General features: G+C 39.1%; 1 protein-coding gene across 1 annotated transcript in view; it reads left to right on the top strand.

The window, feature by feature from the left end:
* Positions 1-4675: 4675 nt before the first annotated feature.
* si:dkeyp-69b9.3 (myocardin-related transcription factor A) overlaps positions 4676-6792 on the top strand; it is a 39707-nt gene continuing 37590 nt past the window's right edge. Inside the window, exon 1 of the mRNA XM_057833144.1 lies at positions 4676-4884. The gene's annotated coding sequence lies outside the window, so the exon portion shown is untranslated. The remainder of the gene's footprint in view (positions 4885-6792) is intronic.

The raw sequence follows: 6792 nt of genomic DNA, 5'->3' as shown, positions 1-6792 counted from the left end.
ATTTTAAGCTTAAAATGACATTTTGAATAATAAATATAATTATCGTATTTTTCGCACCTGAGTATAAGTCGCACCAGCCATAAAATGCCCAACGAAGAGAAAAAAAACACATATAAGTCGCACCGGAGTATAAGTTGCATTTTTGGGGGAAATTTACTTGATAAAATCCAACACATAGAACAGATATGTCATCTTGAAAGGCAATTTAATATAAAAATACAATAGAGAACAACATGCTGAATAAATGTACAGTGTACAGTGCATGAACAACGAAATGCGAATATACTGTATATACTGTCCTCACCAGGACGCTACGGCTCGGTCGTGGCTATACAGCGAACTCCCAAATGACGATGCTGGACGTCCGTATAATTTGTTGAATCAATTTGGTCCTCGATACCAAATAGGTTCACATCAACGTAAATAAATGATAATTAGGTGCTCCTACAGCAATGACATAAACGGTTAGCATGCGTTCGCTAGCATTAGCACATTGTTCAAACAACCACACAATTGGCTGTAAGTGTCCAATCGCAGGTGGAAAACACACAACAACAACAGAAAAGATGACACAACTAGGCGTTGCCTCTGTAGAAATATTTTAAAAGCATATACTATGTACGTAGGTTCGCAGCCGTGTTTCTCTCTCGCTAACTCGCCCACTCACTCAGAGCTACGTAGCTGTCTGTCTTCTTCTGGCATGTGAGCGCTCTTCTTCACATAAACAAGTGCGAGTGCGCCCCCACGTGGGCATGAAAGCGCCACAAACTAAAAGCATGCATTTCAATATAAAAAAGTCAATAATACATTTGAACACACATTGCCAAAGGCAGAACGCGAATGTGGCCATAGTTATTAAGAGTTATTCAGATGCTAACAAGTTTACCAAACCATCAGTGTCACTCCAAAACACCAAAATAACATGTGAAATGATATCATAATGTGTTAATAATTTCACACATAAGTCGCTCCTGAGTATAAGTCGCACCCCAAGCCAAAATATGAAAAAAAAAACTCGACTTATAGTCCGAAAAATACGGTACCTTGTTTTTATGGCTGGGTTGAAACAAAAGCAGTTGTGCGACGTCTGTTAACGGGGGTTTCCAGGGTAAAACGGACAAACTAAAAATAGTTCGGGGGCTTAATGCGCCATAAATCTGCTATGGCATTATTTAGACATATTGTTCTATCAAACACAACAGTTCTTTTGCCTTAAAATACAGCAGTTTATTTTAAAGAGGGGTACAGGAGCAGAAACGGCTTTTTCAGTCTTTTCTGTGTTTTCCGCCTTATACTAACGGAATGATTTTTTTTTTTTTTTTTAATTCATTAAAAAAAAAAAAAACAGGTCACACTACGTGACATTCAAAGGGTGTTTGGGACAACAGGCCCTAGCCCAGTTCTTTACCCTAAACTTAACTAGACACAGGGGTATTGCGGATATTGCGATAACTAGATAGTAACCTTTGCTATGTTTGGAAGTCATTTAATGTTGTGAATCAACTGTTAAATTTGTTAAAATTGCTCCCGTTATTGCATTAGTATACTTCTGTTGACTTTCGACATGTGAAAGTTTTAAAACTGTTTCATCATTTGAAGATAGACTCAAGTCAAGATTTTGCCGATTTAGGAATATTTTAGATAAAAAGTCACTTAGGTTCGCTAGGAAGGTTCGCTACAACAGAGCCTTCCTGAGAAGTCTACTGCTTTAAGATGGCGGCTGTTTACTAAACCTGTGAGTCTTTCATTTCTTATCTAGTTCTATGTGATATCTATGTGATATCTACTGTAGCATCATGTGGCCGTAGTTTGTAGACTGTCGGCTGCAGTCAGTTATTATTGGAGCCACCTAGCATCGCGTTTGCAACTGCTCTCTCCGTGTCTCTCAGACATGTCTCGTTATTCAACCCAAATTGAACAGAAACGGTAACGGCGTTGCAAAGATGAGAAAAGTAATCAATTAGATTACTCACTACTGAAAAAAATAACGCCGTTAGTAACACCGTTATACTCTAACGTCGTTATTAACAAGACTGCTAAAGACACACACCATAACACAAAAACACACACAAAGCATCTACACGCTCACACAAGCACGCATGCATTTATTCTCTGAAATACAAACACATGCACTCTCACGAAAACGGCACCTCGACATACGATCGCTTCGACATACAATCTTTTCGACATCCGACGTAAAAATTGACTCGCCATTTGTGCCTACATTTGACGACATGCTCGAAATACGACGATTTATGACAGCGCCACAGTTTCTGTTTTACCGCAAGGTACGGCGGATTTTCATGTGAGAGAAATCAACATGGGTTTCAAGAACGTTAGTGCAGCTGGTGAAAAAAGGTGATACTTACCATTGAAATGAAGATGGAAATTATAGAAAAATATGAGCATCTGTAAATTGGCTCCACAATACGGTGTTCTGTTAAATTTTGTACCTTTATAATATTTTGCCCCTGAAGCTTCTGTGGCAGTGAATTAGCACTGTTTTACATTCAGTTGAACTCTCAATTAGGCCTGTCGCAATACCAAATTTTAGTGTGCGATAATTTGTCTCATAAATTATTGCGATATGCGATATTATTGCGCCCCCCCCATTTTTTAAAAAGCAACTTACAATAACACAGTGAGAATACAGTATATATTAATAGATCAAGTACACCCATTTAAACGGGATTAATGTTTACTCTTGAATTCAAAAATACTTTTTAAGAAATCACTAAACTAAAACTAAAAACAATAGACCATGCCTCTTAAGTAAAAGACAACAATATTAATACCGCACAGAAACACAAAAGAAATGAAATGTCTTTTTCAAGAAAAAAAATAAAATTGCACTTAATAACTTAAGGATTTAGGCAAATGAAAACTTTCCCCCTCATAGCTTCTGCTATGGCGTTCCATGTGTAATATATTATGATCGGATGTTTTCCGAGGCACCCTGAAGCGTATGCAATGGTTACGTTGATTACGCTACGTATACATTGAACAATAGGATATAATGGGAATGGATTGGCTCCGGCGCTATTTTTTGCCGGACCCGGAACGAAGATGCATTTTGCCTTGCTGGTAACAAGGAAGTCGAACTTTTAATAGCACATCTGCCGCACGTGCACGCGGGCGATAAATCGCAGCGGAAAAATTACCGCGTTCATTTTCATTTCCCGTCCGATAAATGGAATTATTGCATGTTGCGACAGGCTTACTCTCAATGTTATCCAAAGGTGCTAAATAAGTTACATCATAAACATACAGTACATGTGGAACATTTGAATATGGCGTAAATAAATGTTTAGCGGCACGGCGATGACGTTAACAGAGAGAGAGCGGCGTGCAGTTGAGTTGTGTGCAGCCACCTGGCAGGATGTGTCTGAGAAGAACTTTTCTTCATGTCCATCCATAATCAAACGTAAGTAAATATTCCTTTCTTTATAGAAAATGTGTAGTTTTTACTTTGGAACCGTAGCATTCGCGGCCATTTTTAACATTGTGCATATGCAATTTCTGATGGGGTGCAATATCTGACAGAACAACGGCCGTAGAATGTCTACTATCTCGACGGTCCTCCTCCGACCTCCGTTCGCCAGTCTTTATAAGTTGAGGTGACAATTATTATTGGAACATCGCCAAAAAATTTGCCAGCTTTGTCAAGGTTTTAATCATTTATTTTGGAACTTGTGCAACACAACACGCCTACTGTCCGCTGCACCTGATGCCAACAACAGAACACTAAAAGAGAAAGTAAAATCTCTACCGCACCTATCTCACTCTGTCACGTCAGCCACGCGGTGCATTTAGGTACAGCACGCAAAACACATCTGCCAGACTAGAACCCGATTCGTTACTTTATTACACGGATTGTTATTATTATTTCTTATTTATTATTCAGATTTTTATTTGTAATTTATTTGTTTTGCTATGTGTAAATGCCATTTGTAATAGTACCAGCAGTATTCATTAAGGATTTAGTGTAGGGTTTCAGGCTGTTGAATAAATTAATGGAATTATAATGTATTCCCGCTCGACATACGACCATGGAACGAATTAAATTCGTATGTAGAGGTACCACTGTACCCACACAAACACACACACTCTCACACACAAACGCACATGCAAGCACACACCGACACAAGACACCATCAGGATTTCTTGGACAGGATACAACATTGGTGATTTACTTGACTTTCACTGTAACTAACAGTATAAAATGTGTATGACACAGAGGGCCACACACACAAACGCACAGAGCTGTAAATCACTTTAAGAGGGGTGACCCAGCGGTATCCCGAAGGCAGCATACGAGCCCTTGCGCAGTTCAAGCATTTGAAGCGGCTCCAAACGCTCCCCATTGGCCTCCTAGTAATAAAATCTCTCCCTACCCAGATGTTGGTGCTCTACGGATCACCTGACACAATAGGGGTGTTGAGGGTGGGCCACACGTAAACTTCATGACAGAAAGTTGCAAAAGAAAAATAAACGCAGTAAAAAGTGCGTGTGCCGCTCAGTCGGAGAGTCAGCAGATGTCAAGGGTGAAGCGGCGAATTGGCTCGGGTGGAAACGGGGGTGGGCACGGCCTCGGAGGTGGGGGGGAGGGGTCGACAGTCGCTCCCAGTTGGCACCGAAGAGCTATGATGCTTTGGGGCAGAACGAGAGGAGGCGACTGACTGGCTGACTTGGACCAAGAAAGCCAGAAGGACGCAAATAAAGCCACGGACATGAAAAGAAGATGAAAGAGAAAAACTAAACACACCACCCATTAGTTGCTCTCTTGGCTTCTCCTCCCCATTCAATCCTCTTCTTCAATTTCATCCTAAATCCACTCTAGTTCATCCACCCTGAGGGAGCGCTCTGTTTTTCTCTTCTCTTCCTGTAAGTATTATTCTTTTTCATTGGCAGCCTGCTCATTCTCGCCGTCTTCTGCTGTTCAAACTCAATCGCGTCTTTGTGTTCTTATTGAAGGATAATGTGCCACTGGCCTTCCTCTCTCTCTATGCAGTATTTGTAGTCAGAACATTAACCTTGCAACAACTCGGCTGCAATCGTCGTTCAAGCCGTGAAATGGGCATTGATTGCCGTCAAAGGCAGCTAATAAGTTAAAGAACAAGAAAAGCTCATGAAATTACAAATACGGGCATTCAAGTATTTCAAATAATCTCATTACTTTGGCTGAAAGTCTGATAGCTTAATGCTAACATATAATGGGAAATGCCATAGATAGGCTATGATAAAGAAGCAGTGTACAGAGGTAAACTGTATATTCTTTATGTTATACCCCCCCAAAAAATACTGAGTTATTTACAGTACTTGGGAAACTCTTCTTCCATGTGTCTGCATTATTAGATTGCACTGCCCCCTATTGGCAAAGTTACACTCTCGAACAGTGGTTCTTAACCTTGCTAAAGGTACCGAACCTCACAAGTTTCACATGTGGATTAATTGAACCCTTCGGAATTAGATAATAAAGTTTTTTTTTTTTTTTTTTTCAAATTTTTTCAAATTCAAAACTGATATATCTAATCTAGCAAGCAAAAAATTTTGCAAATCCCTGTTCCAAATTCTTCAAAATGAAAAACAGGTGAAAATTTGAGACCATGCTGCTCATTGTTGGTCTGTTGTATTCCCTTCATATCAAGTGCGAGTCAACCTTCCACTGAGCAAACCAGTTCCTCCTCCCATCAGATCGAGGACTAGCAGTTAAAAGAACTGGATTAATGGTTCCCCCTTTTTTCAATCCAAACTCAAAACCAGTGTTGTTAATAACGGCGTTACAATATAACGGCGTTACTAACGGCGTTATTTTTTTCAGTAGTGGGTAATCTAATTAATTACTTTTCTCATCTTGGCAACGCCGTTACCGTTACTGAGGACGGAAAGGCATGCGTTACTATGCGTTACTATATTGGTCGAAAAGTCTGAGGGAGACGGACTCACAGAGACGACAGAGCAGGAGTATGGAGGAGGCAAGAAAGTTGTGACGCCGAGCAAACGCGATGCTAGGTAGCTCCAATAATACATGTTGTAGCCGATAGCTAGTACAAACTACGCGCGCATGTTATGGTAGATATGGTAGACTTGATAGATATCACGTGTACTGTACATAGATATAACTAGATGCAAAATGACAGACATGGCACTAAATGAGTTAGTAGACAGCCGCCATCTTAAAGCAGTACTTTTTAGGACGGCTCTGTTGTAGAGAACCTTCCTAGCGAACCTAAGTAACTTTTTATCTAAAATACTTCTAAATCGGCAAAATCTTGACTTGAATCTATCTTTAAATGATGAAACAGTTTTAAAACTTTCATATGTCATAAGTAGAGAGAAGGGAACTAATGCAATAATGGGAGCAATTTTAACAACTTTTAACAGCTGATTCAGGGTAAAGGGTAAATTAGGGTAAAGAATTGGGCTCGGGCCAATTGTACCCAAAACCTTCACAAAAAACTTCACATAGTGTGGCCAATGTTTTTTTTTTTTTTTTTTTGGGAGGAAAAAAAAAAAAAGTAATTATCACCAATTACTTTGCCAAGTAACTAATTACTCTTACATTCAGGTAATTGAGTTACTAACGCAATTACTTTTTGGGAGAAGTAATTTGTAACTATAATTAATTACTTTTTTTCAGTAAGATTAACAACACTGCTCAAAACTCACTTGTTCAGATTCACCTTTCAATAATAATCACTAATTTCTTTGTGTTTTAGTTTTCTTCTACTTATTTTTTATCTATTAGTGTTATTAGTTTTTATTGTTTTTACATCTGTTTAGTATTTTAAT

The sequence above is a fragment of the Corythoichthys intestinalis genome, chromosome 4 (genome assembly GCF_030265065.1).
Source record: "Corythoichthys intestinalis isolate RoL2023-P3 chromosome 4, ASM3026506v1, whole genome shotgun sequence".
Taxonomy (NCBI): Eukaryota; Metazoa; Chordata; class Actinopteri; order Syngnathiformes; family Syngnathidae; genus Corythoichthys; species Corythoichthys intestinalis.
This window is presented reverse-complemented; position numbering and strand designations above follow the sequence as displayed.